This window comes from Suricata suricatta, chromosome 4 (assembly GCF_006229205.1).
Source record: "Suricata suricatta isolate VVHF042 chromosome 4, meerkat_22Aug2017_6uvM2_HiC, whole genome shotgun sequence".
Lineage (NCBI taxonomy): Eukaryota > Metazoa > Chordata > Mammalia > Carnivora > Herpestidae > Suricata > Suricata suricatta.
Window position 1 is genome coordinate 141150197 of NC_043703.1, and position 16735 is coordinate 141166931.

At 49.3% G+C, this 16735-nt stretch overlaps 1 protein-coding gene and 2 long non-coding RNA genes across 5 annotated transcripts in view; 1 reads left to right on the forward strand and 2 right to left on the reverse strand.

Annotated features, from left to right (window-relative positions):
* The window catches only part of GALNT14 (polypeptide N-acetylgalactosaminyltransferase 14), a 208002-nt gene that overhangs the window by 137936 nt on the left and 53331 nt on the right, over positions 1-16735 (forward strand). The gene's annotated exons all lie outside the window — the stretch shown is intronic.
* LOC115290197 lies at positions 1973-2983 on the reverse strand. Its single transcript, XR_003908013.1, has 2 exons — positions 2898-2983; positions 1973-2262 (listed from the first exon to the last, which is right to left on the reverse strand). It is a non-coding gene; the product is annotated as an uncharacterized LOC115290197 (long non-coding RNA).
* LOC115290194 lies at positions 11629-16489 on the reverse strand. The gene is made up of 5 exons (XR_003908010.1): positions 16169-16489; positions 15492-15599; positions 13614-13699; positions 11928-12014; positions 11629-11794 (listed from the first exon to the last, which is right to left on the reverse strand). It is a non-coding gene; the product is annotated as an uncharacterized LOC115290194 (long non-coding RNA).

The following is a 16735-nucleotide window of genomic DNA, read 5'->3' on the forward strand; positions in this document are numbered from 1 at the left end:
ATTTTCCCATTCTTTTCCATTTGACCCATTCATTGAGCACTAACCACATGCCAAACTCTACACTGGAAATTGGTCCCCACCCACCAGGGGCTCATGGTCTATGGGGGAAATGCACATGGGACTGATTCCTGAAACTCACCTGTGGATTGCTCTGAGGCCATATTTTTTACTCCGGAGCTAACGCACAGACTTCCTGTCCTCGATTCCCACGTACCCATCTCCCACCTTGTTCTGGTTTTGGTGTCACTATTACTGTATTGGCCTTGGAGCAAACCATACAAGTTGGGAGCTTTCCTGTAAGAATGTCAGAACAGCGTTAAGCTGGCATACCCAGAAGAAGGCATTTACATGTGGGTGGGAGGTGGAGGCTTTATGAAGGAAATGGCATATAAACTGGGATTGAGGGTGACAGGTAGGGCAGTGGCAGGCATCCCAGGTTGGGGGAACAGCATATGCGAAGACAAGGAGATGGAGGAGCCACCGTGTTTTGTAGAAGTCAGTGTTATTTCCTTGCAGTGTGGATGATGGGGTGAGAATCACTCTGGAAGGGAAGCTGGGGTCATATTGTAGCAAAGTCCTGAATTTTGGATAAGGAGCTTAGTGTTAACTCAGTCAACATTAGGATGCTTTCCCTTTCATCTTGGCCCTTCTTTGTCAGCTCAGCAACCCCAGGAGATGGCCTGGCCAGTACAGGGTCAGCCGAGCTCATACCAGCAGAAAGGGAGGACAAAGGTAGACCTGAGCAGACCTATGCCAGGCAGTGGTGTTGCACCTCCTGCCCCCAGAGGAGGGTAGGCAATGTCCAAAACCAAAGTTGGCCTGAACTGGGGCTGACCCAAGAGGGGGTAGAGTGTGATGTGGGATCTTGCCTTTAAGGCCCTGGCATCCTCAGGGCAAGGATGTTTGCTCTGGGGTGAGGTGGGAGAGGCAAGAAGCAAGAACTGGTCCAGAAGGAAAAGTTGCTGATGGGGACCTAGAAGAGGAGTCTCATCTACTTGCTGGGTTTAGGATTGAGCATCAGTGCTGGTAATGAAGACTTGGGCAGAAAAGCAAGACTAGCAGATGAAGCATATGCCTGAGGAAAGAGATCCAGGCTCAGAGAGCTCAAGGGACATGTCCAGTATCACACAGCTAGTCAATGCTTCGGTGAACTCAAATTTTAAGATTCTCAGAGTATGTGTGTATATATATATATATATATATATATATATATATTCTTTCCCAAACATAAGGTTGATATTATGTCCAAGTTCACTGAGCGGCTGTGTGTGTGTGTGTGTGTGTGTGTGTTTTACTGGTACTTGTGGGACAAGGAGAAGAGATGATGCATGAGAACTCTGTTCCCCAATTCCCAATTAGTTTGATATTTCTATTGTAGTTTTTCTTGGAGGCATAGATATGGCATATTTCAGGTGGTTAGTGGAGTCACTAGTTTCATCTGATGTTCTGTCACCAGGACCAGGAAAAACCTGTGTGCCTTTGAAAGGCACAAAATGGCTTTCGTTCTGGAGATACATTTTCCCTCCCTCCCTGATGGATTTGCCTCCCTTATTACATGTTGCCTGAGGAAGGAGGTGATGGAAAGAGATGTGGAAAGAGATGGAGAAGTGTGTTCAGTACCCAGGATGGGAAACCGATTCGGAATGAAATATTTCCCCTGAAAAATGTACCTTACAAATTATTGAGTCTTAGGTTATTAGGGGTCAACCTTAAAAATTAAACAACAGGGGCCCCTGGGTGGCTCAGTAGGTTGAGCGTCCGACTTCGGCTTAGGTCATGATCTCGCATTTGTGGGTTCGAGCCCCGCGTTGGGCTCTGTGCTGACAGCTAGCTCAGAGCATGGAGCCTGTCTTCTGATTCTGTGTCTCCCCCCCCCCCCGCCCCCCGCCCCTCCCCTACTCAAGTTGTCTCTCTCTCTCTCAAAAATAAATTAAAAAACATTAAAAAATTAAATTAAATTAAACAACAATGGTTATCAAGCAGCAAATGAGTTTATTGAGGAATAAAGAAATTGCCATTTGGGACATACGAACTATGGGGAACCACAGGCAAGTCTGGAGAACTAAGGAGAGAGCATCCTTCTGTAGAAGAAAGGAGGAAGTTGGGAGGGGTCGGTTTTGGAGGAAAATGGGAGTTTGAAGTGGTGGTGGCTTCTCATTGGCTACAGGTGAGGACAGCTTGCTGTTGCCAGGCTGAGAGGAAATCTTCCTTCTTCCTGCAGGACTGTGTATTTTGAATGAGGTTTCCTTGTTTCATTTTCACCTAGGGATATATCAGTAAATGAGCAGGGTAGTCCAAGCACTTGCTCTCATGGAGATGAGATTCCCCAAGTAGGCAAATCTGCCAGATGGATGATTGGAAATTCCTTACGTACCCTCCACAGGACACCAGTACCTTCTCACCCATGAGCCACTCCCCCAGGGAAGACTGTTTGCTTAAGCTAACCTTGAGAACAAGCCCCGACCCATGCACACACGGGCCAGTAACACTCAAGGGACGGTGGCATTGTTCTCTCCTTTAGATTATCTTTTTCTTAATTGTTTTTGGGGTGTACTCTTTTAAGAAGGCAGAAGGCTGAGGAGGAGACCCTGGTTTTTCACTCTGCATTCTGAGATGTTCTCTTTAGTGCTGTCATGGGCAACCAGACAGCTGGAGCTCCTAGGGGACTAGAAGGCATCGTTGAACTTGGCTGTGGCTCTTGCCTGTGTCTTAGGCTGTATTGAATTCTTTCACTTTGGCGGCTTTTGAAATATCCCTGCAAGACCAAAAAATACACGAAGAGCCAGAACCTCTCTCCATCTTTTCTTAAGTAAACCTTGAATCCAAGTAGCACATACATACAGAAAAGTTGACACTTCATACATGGACCCTTGAAGAAATTTCCAGAGAGGACACACCTACATTCCTACATCAAACATCTCCATCAAGGAAAAGAAGACACGTAGGTTGCCTGGCTGGTCCAGTCTGTGGAGCATGTGACTCATGATCTTGGGGCTGTGAGTTCAAACGCTGTGTTGAATGTAGATTACTTAAAAATAAAATCTAAAAAGAAAGAAAGAAAGGGAAGGGGAGGGGAGGGGAGGGGAGGGGACTCTGAGTTTGCCAGCCAGAGCCATCCTCATGTTCACACGCCTACTCCCCAGCATAGGTAACACAATCCAGACTTCAAATACCCTAGATGAGCATTACTTGTTTTTGAACTTTATATAAATGGGACTTCCACAGTACGCACTCTTGTGTATCTGGCTTCCCTTGAAATTACATGCATGAAATCTAGCCACGTTTTGTGAGATGCGGTGTGTTTATTCTCATTCCTGTATAGCATTCCTTTGTATGAGCATGTTGCAATGTATATATTTGTTCTGCTTTTAATGCTCCTTTGGGGGTTTCCAGTGTGGGGCTCTTATGAACAGTGCCCCTTTCATTAATCTTGTACTTGGCTTTGGTGAACATGAGTACGTGTGCTGAGAAGCATGGGTACATGCTGCAAACCCCCCAGGGAAGCTGTCGCACCTATTTCCACCCCACCTGCAACACATGAAGGGTCCAGCTGCTCCGCATCTTTGCAGTGAGGCCTTGAGAGGCTGAGTTGTGCTATCTTGCCTTTCCCTGCAGATCAGGGACATAGGGCACCTTTCATAAGGTCATGGGCTGCTCCAGTTCCCAGTCAAGTGTTTTGTACCTGCTCTCTTCACCTTTCGAGGCCCTTTGCCCAAGAACCAAGCATGAAACCTGATTGTTCGTCCATTCTGAATAACCAGCTTCTTTCTAATTGTTTTTTGACATTTTCTCCCACATCATGGTTGTGGGAGAAAATGGAGGGAAGCCACTGGACTGAGCGTGGGAAGCCCTGGGTCCTGTCCAAGGTAGTAGCCAACTCTTCAGCTCTTGGGGTATCTGTTTCCTCACAGGAAAAAAGAGAGAAGTAGCTCAGAGATGCTTATTAAGGTCACTTCCAGCCCTGTTTGCTGGTTGAAAATACTTCTGCTGGTAAGAATGTGCAGGAACTGACTTAAGAACTGAGTCTGACTGGAGGCTATTTCCAGAAGCATGGCTCCCTCCAGCTCAGCAGCACCTGCCCTCCCCCATGGCCCTGGGTGAATCCTTCCCCTCACACACTTCCCTTCCTAAGGGGACTAGGGGGCCTGCAGGACCTTTAGAGCTGTCCCTTTATGGCCACTGTTGTGTTCGGTCACCCTTATTTCCCAGCGCTTCAAAGAACGATTGGCTGGTGTGATGTACCACACGTCTGGCCTCTAATGCCAGGGAGAAATGGGGCTGGTAGAACAGGCCCGAGGACAGCCTGAGAGGCTCGGGCACCTGGCACAATTCCTAAGTAAGATCAGAACCCCGGCAAGTCCTCAGAACAAGAGTGACCATACCTCATAGCTCTAAGAGACTTCACAGAGCGCTTTCACATCCCTGTCACAAGACCTTCCCAATAGCGCCTGGGTGAAGGGGTCAGGGCCACCTCACAGGGGAGGAAACGGAGCCCAGGCACCGTAACTGGTGGACGGAGCGGCAGGGCTAGGTCTCCTTGCCCAGTGAGCACTGAGCTGTCGCATGTCTGCCGCAGGAGCACTGGCTGCTCCTTGGGTGAGTTACTCAAACTCTCCAAGCCTCAGTTTGTCATCTGTGTAATGGCAATAATAACGGTACCTAGGGTTGCTGTCAGGGTGAGACAAAATAATCCATGTTGGATGCCGAGCACAGTCTTAACCCCTAGTAAGCACTCGTGATCATTAGCTGCAGTGGTGAGTTGTCAGCACGGTCTTGATACCAGATCAGCATTAGCACCCAGACCCTGTGATCTTCCCATGGCTCTGCAGCACATCTGGGAGGCAGGGCAGAGAGGGCACAAGCTCTGATGGAGTAAGGAGCTGTGGGAGTGAGTTCAGAGAGGTCCTGGCTCTGCGCCCCGTCCCCCTCCTCTGAGTTGGGGTGTGCTCCAAGAACAAGGTGGTGCGGGGGTGGAGAGGGTGCGGGCCGAGAAGTTCTGCACAGAGCTTCCTGCTTCAGCCTTGGCTCCTGGCGCCAAAACACTTCGCTTGCCTGAATGTCAAACTTACTTTAAAAACCCGAGCGCAAAATAAGCAATGAGGCAATCGCGATGCCGCGTCTGGTGAAATGTGTACTTTTAAAATAGTGGGGATGGAAGCCAAGGCCAGCAGAGGGAGTGATGTAAGGGCTGGGGGCCAGGAAGCGGAACCATGTCTGACGGGAGATGAAAAGAGCAGAGGAGGTGACAGCTGTGGGCAGGCGGCTGTGGAAAGCCGGTGCTGGCCAGGGTGACAGACAGTGGGATGGAGTGACGTGAGTGGCAGGCTGGAAAAGCAGCTGAAGAATGCACGATGTGACAGAAGAAGGGGGACCCATGGAGTCACACAGCAGCCAGGGTTCTGTCGGAGTCACAAGGACAAGATTGGCTAATGCCGCTGTAGTTATCCTTGGTGTCCTGAGGCAGCCGGAGGAACCCTTATGTTTGACTGAAGCCCACCTATCCAGACAGCTGTCACCTTCTGCCCCCACCTGACCCCCACCATGACCCTGACACTAGCCAGAGCAGGCGGTGTCGCGTCTGCTCTCCTGAGTCTTTGCTCTTCCGCATCTCCCCTTGATTTGTCAGGTGGACGCATCATTTATTCCTTACTCCAAGCCCCACCAAGCCTGCTGCTATCATCTCTCATGACACCTGCTTTGTTCTCACCTGCTCCATCCCAGGAAAGGTCCCACTGTTTACCTCTGACCCAAGCCCAAACCTTGGGAGCCCCTCTTTACCCACCCTCATTCTGTTGAATCTACCTCCTAGATAGCCCTCAGTCCCTGGCCTTGCTGCCATGCTTGGTGGCTGTCCCCTCTCACCTGGGTGAGTACAGCAGCCGCCATGGCCCTCCAGCATGGCGCTGACCCCTTACCAGTCCATCCTCTGCTCTTCCTCCATGGAGAGCTTTCCAAATGCAGACACTTTGCTCTCCATCTGAAATCTTTCAAATGTCACTGGCTCACTTCTTCCCCAGCCAGCCAGGGCTCGCGGCTGCCTGACTGAGCTCGAGGCTTCATGCCTGTTCATCTTTGCTGCTCTGTCTGCTCAGGGCATCCCTCTGCGGGATCAGAGAGTGCTTTCCAGACATCTCATCCTCTTAGGCTAAGTTCAGGGCCCCTCCTCACTGCCATGCTCACTTCTAAGCACTCATTACCCTGAGGGACACACATCAGTCTCCCCCCTGTGACCTGGAGCTACATGGTGCGGACATGCCAACACAGTGCCTGGCAGTCATCCTCTCACTGGTACCAGCTGAGGGACTGTGGACTCAAAGGCATCTCACTGGATTCACTCTCAAACTGTCTACTGAAAACATGAAGGTTGGGAGTGCAGGTGTGGGAAAGAATGCTCCGGAACAGAGGGAGAAAATCAAATCATGGGAAATTTAAAACCACCTTCACTCAACAAAGGATCCTCTGTGTTAGCACATAAATCTGGGACCATAATCAGCCAATGTTTATTGATCAAACTATTCCCCTGACACACGGATGGCACCTTGTGTATGTTCTCCGAGCTAAGCCTCCCAGCCACCTTGCTGTGATTCCAGTTTAGAGATGAGGACATTGACTCCGATCAGTTGAGTAACTTGCCCATAAGAACATGAAGAAGGTAGATAAGCAGGTCCTGCCCGTGGAGAAGATAGCACAACTTTGCAGACAAGGGAGTAACGCCCATGAAAAGCGTGGTGGCAGAGGCTGACATGGGTGGCACAAAAGCTCTAATTTAGGCAGCTCTGGACAGGAAGATGAGGGAGTGGGGGATGGGGAGGCATGTGGAGGCTGTGCCGGAGGTGAATGAGTGGACTAGCTTAGCAAGGCTGGAAGGTTCAGGCAGGGGAACTGTGGGGCAAGCTGGGGGTTAGCAGGATGGGGAGGCCTTGGGATGCGGTCAAGGCTTGGCTTCAAGGAACGGAGTGAGGGTAGGGACAGTGGTGTGTGAAGCGTGTGTTAAGGAGATTAGTGTGGAAACAGCGAGGAAAGAGATGGAGGGGAGACTCTACAGGCAGAAAGAATAGTCTGGGAGCTGTCTCAAGGGTGTGGACCCAGCTTGGGCAGATGGAAATAACAGTAAAAGGAGGGGTGGAGGCAGAATGTGGGGCAGGGTCGACTGGGGGATGGTTGAATGGACTGGCTAGGAGGGCTTGGGAAGGTGCAGGAAGCCTTTGCTTTTCACCTCCCTACCTCAGACCTTCTAGGGGGGGCACATCGTTGTCAGTTCCCAGGAGAAGAAGAGGTAAGGGACACTTGGCTCTCAACCAGAACATTCCTGAGCTCAATGGGCTGGGCCTCAACACATCCCTGGAGTCACTAGACCAGAGGGTTTATCTCAGCTGCTTCAGTCTGAGGACTGAAGGCAAAAGGTAAAAGGACTGACTATTCTCTGATCCTTTAGATCGAAAGTCTGGGAAATATCAGGAAATAACTCAGGGAACAAGAAAGGGAAACACCATTCTTTAGCAGATGAGATCCTTGTGATTTTTTCCATCTTTCCAGAACCTTCCAGCATGTGCCCTTCAAGACCAAAGACAGAGAGAAAGGCCAGTGTGAAAAACAGGCTGGGTGCCCACAGGTCAACGACCATCTAAGGGACCCATAGTGGAGACCGTGAGAGTGCAGTCAGGAGCCAGCCCATCTGGTTTTAGACTGAGGCTCTGCTGCTGACTGACTTGCCCTCATGGTCCCCTCCACAACGGGGAAGGAGGAGTCCCAGCACCTGCCTCTGAGAATCATTGCACAGATCTAAAGCTCTTGGAAGAAGACCTGAGACAGAGCCAGGGTTCAGTAGGTGTCCTCTGTTGTTACTATTGTGTAATGTGATTCAAGCAGGGCTAAAATAAGACTTGAAGGAGCCCAGACACTGAGGAATCTTTTTCAGAAACATTTCAAAAATAGGCCTTGGCCCACCTCCGCACTTCCTGGTCCCAGTACACTCTGCATTTGCCTTTTGAGAACATTCTCCTCTACCCGCGTGCACGCACACGTATGCACACACACACACACACACACACACACACACAAAGGCACGCATGCATCCAGCCGCCATCTGAGTGGTGCTCGGTACCAGCTGACACAGATCCTGGCAGCAACCCAAGGGAGGCCTCTTCACTGCCTCCCGAGAGCAGTTGCTCATCCTGGAGAGAAGGTGCTGCTGCCTACCCGTGGTTTCCCTCATTCCGCAGGGTCCCACTGGTTTCAAAGGAGCTGGTCAACATAACAGAGCAAGTCAGTTGTCTGGAAAAACTGGGGAAAGGAGTCCTGTGCAGAGTGGAGCAGCAGCCATTTCTAAGTGGCCTGCACACAGCCCCTGGCGTCTGTGTGTCCCAGTCAGGTGTGCATTCTGAGCCCAGGTTGCACGGGCAGCACCAGTGCTTGAGGAGGTAAGAACTAGGGATAGGAGATTGGAAAAACCGTACCGACATATTAGTATCCGCACCCCCAAGAACAGAGCTGGAGCTGCTGGGTCCCCAGCAAGGAGCGGAGCTGGCCTGTCCGAGGTGGCAGATGTCCATGCTGTGGCCTGGGTGGTCAGACACAGGCTCGTCGTAGTTTAGCAGACGGACCTTTGAGCTGTGCTTTCACGTGTGAATCAGTGCAAATCTGATCCTTGGCCTTGGAGGAGAGAGGTGTCCATGAGAAAGATTTTCTTAAAGCTTAATTTTACAGTCTAAAGAGTTTGTAATTATCATGAAATGCAGCCTTTTCTAGTGTTTCAACACCCTTTCTTTTATGGAATAATATTAGAAGTTGGGATTTTTAAAAAGATATTCTCTCTTGCAAAATAAAATGTTGCCAATCTAATACGGTCTTTACAATTTTTTTTAACATTTGTTGATTTTTGAGAGAGAGCACACAAGCAGGGGAGGGTCAGAGAGAGAGGGGGACAGAAGATCCAAAGCGGCCTGTCTGCTGACAGCAGAGTCCATTTTAGGGCTCGAACTCACAAACCGTGAGATCATGATCATGAAGTCGGGCACTTAACCAACTGAGCCACCCAGGAACCCCGGTCTTTATAATTTTTCAGGTTTTATTTTACTATACAAAAGAACCCATCATCTAGAAACCATTGTCTGACACTAATGCTAAAATCTGAAATTGGATCGTATATGAGCTAAGATTCAGTAATGCCAAGGACATTGGTGTTCTGTAGAAATAGACGTAAGCCACAGTAAACTATTATTAAAATTAAAAAAAAAAGAAATAGACGTAAGCCACATGCGTAATGTAAGATTTTCTAGAGATCACATTTTAAAAAGCAAAAGAAACAAGTGAAGTTAATTTTAATAATATATCTTATTAAGCATATGCAAATATCATTTTGATATGCCATGAGTGTGATGAGCTATTTTACATTCTTTTTCCTACAAAGTCTTTGAAATCTTAGGTGTATTTCACACTCTAGTGCCCAGCGTCCACCACATTGGGCAGCACGGGTTCGAGTGAAGTGGGTGTCTGAGCCATGTGTGGCAGCCCATCAGGTAGCAGTCAGTCTGTCCCATCTCCCTTGTGGAAGTCTTGTTCCTCATCCCTGGGACTTTGGCGAACAAGGGGAACGTCCTAGCCCTTTAAACACAGCTGGGTATTTCCATTGCTACAAAGAACACACCAGAGCTCTGCACAGGCACCAAAAGACTGTCCCAGCTGTCTCCCAGGACAGCCTTCGCCCAAGGCTCCCTGTTTATGCCACTGCGGCTGCATACTCCAGCTTCAGTTTTGGTGACTTTGTTGGTATCTCGTCTCTGTATGACTGACCTTGACACCTTGCTCATCTCACAGCTCAGCAGTTCCCTTGAGCTGGTGTCACTCATAACTTGGCAAGGGACAGTGTCCCCTCTGGCTTTGTCCCAGTGGGATCTCACCTGCTTCCTCCCTCACTCATGCATTCACTCATTCTTCAGACATGTGTCGTATATCTACTGTGCTTAATCACTGTGCTAGGTTCTGAGGTCACAACTACAAGTGTGTCCTTGCTTTTGCTACAGCTAACAGTAGAGGCAACAGAAAAGTAAGTTTACAGCGTTTGGTGATAAATTACAGAGGTGTGGGGAACACACTGGAAAAGCCTTGGGAGATTAAGAAATGCTTTCCAGGGAAAGTAACTTCCAAGCCAAGATTAGAAGAAGAGAAGGTTGCCTGGCCTTGGAAGAGAGGAGAGTGCATTTCAGACATGTGGGAGGGAGGCCATGCCTGTAGAGAAGTCCAGAGAGAGAAGGCATGGGTCAGGCAGAACATGGCAGAAACTTGGAACATGGAGGTGAGGAGTCGGAGGTGGGTGCTGGGTCACTAGGATGGTAAGGCATGATTAGGAGTTTCCACTTTATTTTGGTAGCAGTTGGGCAGCATTGAAATGTGTTAAAAATTGGCAGTATGGAAAGATCATTCTAGGTCAGCATGCAGGGAAGATTGGAAGGGGATAAAACCAGCTTGGAAGTTGCTGCAGTAATCCAGAGACAACATGACGGGAATGTAGAGAAACAGCCAGGTGGAGAATTAAGTAAGGATTGGCGGAACTAGGTCTTTAATTAGATTGAGGGCAGGGGAGAGGCACGCATTCAAGAATATCTCTTGGGTTTGGGCACACAGTAGATGGTGACCTCTGGAACAGGAAAGGCTCAGCAGGCTTGGCCGAGGTGCTGGAGGCAGAGGATGGGTGAAGAGGTCACCTCATGGGGACATCCAAGGGAAGATGCTCATCAGGATTAAGCATAACGTTGGGGTCATTAGAAAACAGATAGGAAATTGAAGCCTTGGGGGAAAGTTGAGTTGAGTAATCCAAAGAGGAGACTGAAGAGAAGATGGTTTAAGAGAATTGGGCAGGGCGGGGTGGGAGGGAGAGGGTACACTAGAATTTTAGATGAGGGAAAGAAAAGGAAAACCCAGAGGAGACAGCCTAAGAAGAAAATAGCCACACTAAGGTGCTTTCACCAAAGCCAAGAGCAAAGAACCAAGTATTTAATAAATTGTGTGACCCTCAATGTCAGGTGCTACAGAGATAATAAGTAAGACAAAGACTAAAAAGTTTCCATTAGTTTAGTGACATAGAGATGTATGAGGGACCTTGATGGTAGGATTTGGTGGGGAGAGGGTGCTTAAAGGGCGCTGAAGGGCAAAAGTAGACAGTGACCCTATAAGGACTGGAGCTTTGGGCCTCTGAATCATCCAACAGGGGCCCCCAATCTTGGTTGCCTTAAGGGAAACAGCAAGTTCAGTAGGTAAGGCCCAGAAGATCTTAGCTTCACCACTACCTTGGGCATGTCAGTTCACTGTTCTGGGCCTCTGTTTCCTCATCCGAAAAAAAGAGGGAGCTGGCACCAATATTTTCTAAACCTGTGTCCTTTGGTAGGATGTTAAATGCTATGCTTTACTCACCATATACCCAGTAAATAGTTGAGTTCTCATTATGGGCAATGGATTGTGTGCTAGTGGGGAAAAAAGTGCAAGGGTGGGCAGGGGGCAGGTTCCGAGGTCAAAGCTTGGTAAACAATAGGCTTGCAGAAGTCTCAGCACCTTTCACAGGGTCGTGTACATCAGTGGATCCCCAGAAAGGTGATCTAGTATTTTTCTGATACTTCTCCTTTGCCCAACTGATTTGACTTGTGTACACTTTATTCACAGAGCAGGCATAGGCTTCTTTTGGAGACCCCGTCCAAAAGCTCGAGGTATAGCAAGTGCCTAAGCAGGTACTCTCTAGTATTGCAGGAACTCAGGGGTTTGTCTGGACCCAAAAAGAGAAAGGTCTTCTAGCTGCTAAGGGCTGCAAAATAAAGTAGAAGCAGGACTGAGCCTCTAGGGGAGTCCAGACATCCTGGCCTCTTACATGCATCATAGTGCTCTCCTTCCCCGGGTAGCTTCCCAGTTGCAGCAAAGACCCTGTGGGGCATTCTTACATTGCCAGGAAGAAGGGCTTGCAGAGCTGTTTTCTGGGAACACCATTCTTATCGGCAGGCTGCAATTAATCAGATGGTGGAAGTTCCCTAGAATGGTCAAGATGTAGGTTTTCTTAGAAATCTGACTCCACTGGGAGTAGGTGCCCGAGAAATCCAGGAGGGTACTCTGAGGAGGAAGAAGTGAACCGCAGGCCCTGAGCTGGCCTGACAGAGTCAACCAGAAATATGGTGGTGTTGGTGCAAGGGAAGGCATTTCTTGGCCTAAGTAGGCTCACCCTGAGATCAAGTCCTCTATTAAATGGCCTTGTATTCATGGAGGGGTGTCCATGATACCATCTAGGTCAGCCTTTCTGCCAGAGAATTAAGCCTTAAAGTCCCAGGAGATCCACTGTATGAATTGAATTACCTTCTCTTCTGTGCATGTAGAAGGCTGCTACTATGTACCATCCATGGGAGAAGTGAGAAGAGAGTCAGTCAATAATTTTCTGTGTATTGTATAGTTCATATTAAGAACCCCTGAGGGAGTTGAACTTATAAAAATTGGAAGAACCCCAAAAGGTACTACTGGAGAACTTCTCTCTGTATGTAAGTCTCCTAGGCACCCACACCTAGCATCATCTTGTGGAATGGAGGTGTGGGGACTCTGGGAGCTCTTTGTGGGGAGAACCATGATGCAATGGCTTAGTTTTTCTACCAACTAGCCCCATAGAATTTACCTTTGAACCCAGGGGAAAGAGAAATGGCTGCTGAACTTGTTTTTCCAGGTACTTGTATTCCTTGTCTTTTGCTGCATAACAGATTACCCACAATTTAGTGGCCTAAAAGGATATTTATAATCTCATTTTCTGCAGGCCAGGCATTCAGGCATGGCCCAAGTGGGTCCTTGACTGCAGGCTCTCACAGACAGTGATCAAGAGTCAGGAGAAGCTGCTGGTATCTCAGGTCATAACTGGGCTGGATCCAGTTATGTGGATTGTGGGCAGGATTCAGTCCCCCACAGGCCATTGACCAGAGGCCGTGCTCAGTTCCTTGCCACGTGGGGCTCCCCAACATGGCAGCTTGCTTCACCAAAGCATGCAAGCCAGACCAATGGATGTCCCCGTCTTTCCTCACCTAATCACAGAAGCAGTATCCTGATACTTTAGCTGTAGTCTGTTCCTGAGAAGCTAGTCACCAGGGTCAGCCCACTTTCCAGAGGAGAGGACCACACAAGGACTTAGGGATTAGAGGCCATCTGCTGCCCACCATATTACCCAGCGAAGTTTCTAGGCAGCTCACATCCCTGCCCGGAGGGCTCACGAAGCCCCCTCCCAGAATACAGGGACTTAAAAAATGTTCAACAATTAAAATGTGGCAGCATAATGGAGTAGCGGATCTCAGTGACTCTAAGTGTCTTTAATGAGATGCAGGATTTCTGTCATACTAAGTGAGGACAGATGTTGAGGCAAGACCCAAGAGCAATATATGTTTATGTGGATGAACAAATTAATCTGCATGTGAAATCCCAGTGAAATTGACATGAAATAAAAATTTCATGCCTTACAGTGTATCAGTGTTGCCCATGAAATGAGATTAAAAGGAATTTCTGATTTTACAGTTGTCATACTTTTCATACTGCTTGCATTTTTCTCTTCTAAAGACTTGGGTTTGGACCCAGAGGCCAGGCAGAGGTTTGGCATTTTATACCTTTTGGCCGTCTTCCTTTTCCTCATGGCGGGGAGCAGGCTTCCTTATGTTGAACTGAACCGGGAATGTATTGGATGTTCTCAGCTCTAAAAACAAAAGCTGGTGATTCAAAATGCCGGTGGCATGTGCACTGTCCCTGCCCTAAGGCAGCTGACATTCTGGAAAGGTCCCTCAGCCAAGAGTTTTCCCCCCTCATTCCTCCTCACACACACATTGGCTTTGGGGTAGGCGTTGGGGTCTGGGGGAATGAGGGGAGAGACGGTGGTCTCCCTGGCAACGTCTTCAAGGCTGGGGTCATGACATGGTGAGATGAGACAAAAGTTGGGGAGGGATAGAGGATGTGCCACAGGCCCCTGCACCTGGGAACCCACAGATGATCACTCCCTCAGGGTCAGTGTTCCCCCAGGACACTGGTGCCACCCTTACTTTATGTCTTACAGCTGTGTTTCCCTTGGCCTCTGTGGCCACAGAGTTCAGGAAATGGAACACACTGAGAGACAGCCCATTCCACTGCTCTGCCTCAGTCTGACCTCTGCACTATGTGTGGGTCTGAAGGAATCAGAGGGATGGGCATAGCTTTCTGTTTAGGAACAGGTGTTCATGAATTGCCCCTCCCGGAGCCTCATGGAGATCACACCCTAACTGGCTCCATCTTGGCAGTAAGTGGGAGCATGTTTCTGGATGCCCCGGTGGTGGCCCAGCCAGTAGTTGGCCAGGAGCAGCAGCCTGTCCCTCTTCTCTGGGCAGGTCACTGCAACTGCTACATCCCAGCTCAGTTGCACCTGCTTCTTGTGTTGGTGACCTGGGGGTGGGGGAGGTCACATGGGTCCACACAGGGCACAGGTGGGAGCTGAGCAGGAGCTGGAATCTCATAGATACCCTCGTGCTTGGAACAGTACTGGCCAGGAGATGTTGTGGCGTGGTGATGATTGTGGCATGGTGACAAGGACGTCCGGCAGGCCTGGGTTCAGATCTCCACACTGGTTGCAGCGACTTACTCAACCTCCCTCTGCCTCTTCATCAGTGGGTCTGTTAAGCAGTGGCCCCTCATAGGGTTTTGGTGACATTAACTATGCAAGGTGCTCACTACATACCTGGCAGTAGGGGTCATTACATAGTAGCCTAAAAACATTCCCTGAGGTGAATATATAAACCAGGAGCTAAGGCTTAGAGAAGTGAGGTTCCAAGCTCCCAAGCAAATGACACACCTGGGTGTCCCCCCGGCCACAGACCTCTTTGATCTCCATTACATCATGCCACATATTTGCGTGACCTTTCCTCTTTCCCTAACTGTCCTCAGTCTCCCCTTTGGGACACCAGACCCCCTTCAAGAGTCTTTCTTCTCATACTTGGTGACATTGCCAGTTGCAGGGAGTCCAGTGGATTTTCCTTTCCATCAACGTTTTGGTAATAATGCTTAGGCTCTCCTCTGCCTCAGAGTTCCTGGGTCTGCCTCTCCATCACTCTCTCCTGTTTTGACACTCCAGAATAAAACCCCAAATGTTTGTAATTTATGACCACGTCTGTTCTTCCATAAGGATGGCACACTGTAGGAGGAAGATGTATGTTACGGAGGACCTGGCCCCAGCCTTAGCAGGCACACTTAGGACCCACCAGGAGCCTCTGCTGCCCACTTATGATATGGGGATGACAATGCTATCCTCACACCACTTACCAGCAGCTGTCAGTGTCAGGAGTTTGTGCAACAAAATAAAAGGCATGTGCACAACATTACATTTCTGGGTAACTGACCATCACTTAATATGTTTCTGGCTTATCTACATTGACACCTGTTGGGGTACAGGGGTGGGGAGGGGAGGCTGGACAGGGGAGCAGCGATAGGTGATGGAAAGAGATAGAAGAGGGAGAAGTTCCTACCTGTGCCCTGGGGTTCGCATCTCAGAGCCATTCTGGAAGTGTCCTCAGCCTGTAAGTGGCCCTGAACACTCAAGAAGTTGATGATTCGGGAAACAGTTTGAGACACACCTGAACTTGGGGAAATCAAGAATCTCAGTTGAATTTTTCAGAAAGAAAGAAAAGAGAGGAACAGAACAGAACAAACTACTTGTGGGAAATGAGCTCGGTGGAGCCTGTGTCATTCCGGAGGTGCTGGGGCCACCAGGACTGCCGGCCGGGCGGCGGTCTGGGCATCAGTCACTTCACACAACCCGGTCCGCCCTTGCTCCTGGCTCTGCACCCACACCCATCTTTCCTGCTCACTTGCTCTTCTCTCCGGTAAAACCCCTTAATCTTTAATAAATTATAAATATGCTTTCTGTCTGTCTGCGAGTACCAGATCTTAGCGTTGCAGCTTTTGACATTCCTCTGGTGTCCCTAATAGATCTTGCTGTTTGATTCATCTTTTAGATCCCTCTCCCAGAGAGCCCACCGTCTGAGCTGACTCTCCGCACAGCGTCCAGTGTGAAGGATTTTTCTCCGCCTCTCTGCCTTATTGCTGTGGTGCCTAGTGCTTGCCCCTAAACAGCACTGTGGGACACTAGGGACAAATCGCAGTTAAAAGCCACACCTGGGTTCAGCTCTTCTGAGTCACTCACCGGGTGTGTGGACTTGAGAGAGAGTCTGAGACCCGGTTTTCCTCTTCTGTGAAGGGAAGGTTCTCAGATGCTGTTGTGAGGGTCAGTGGATGTGCTGTGACCAGGGGCAGAAGGAAGATGCCTTGAAGTCCCCTGAGCCAGGTTGCCCGCGCCATCGAGGTGTGAGATTCTGGCCTGCTGTCTGTCCTCCCTGGGTTGTGAATGCTGGAGCTGGATTCCTGCCCCATCTAGGGAAGAGCCCCTTTGTCCCGCAGGCACAGGAGGCTGGAGGGGAGTGAGGTCCAAGAGCACACAGGCCCAGGCTCCCACCAATACCTCTCACCACCAAGTTCTGCCCAGTTTAAGAGGTTAACTGGCCCATCTCCAAGGCCCCTTCCTTTTCTGAACCATGAGTTCATGATTATAGTCTGTAAGCACAGAACAGTACGTGGAGGCTGGGTCAGCCACTGAAGTCATGATAATTCTAGCTGCCATTTCCTCAGCATCTCTTAGACACCTGGTGCTTTGCCTGCAGCCTGTGGTCCTCACAACAAGCCTGCAAGGGGGGTATTTGTCTGCATTTTAGAG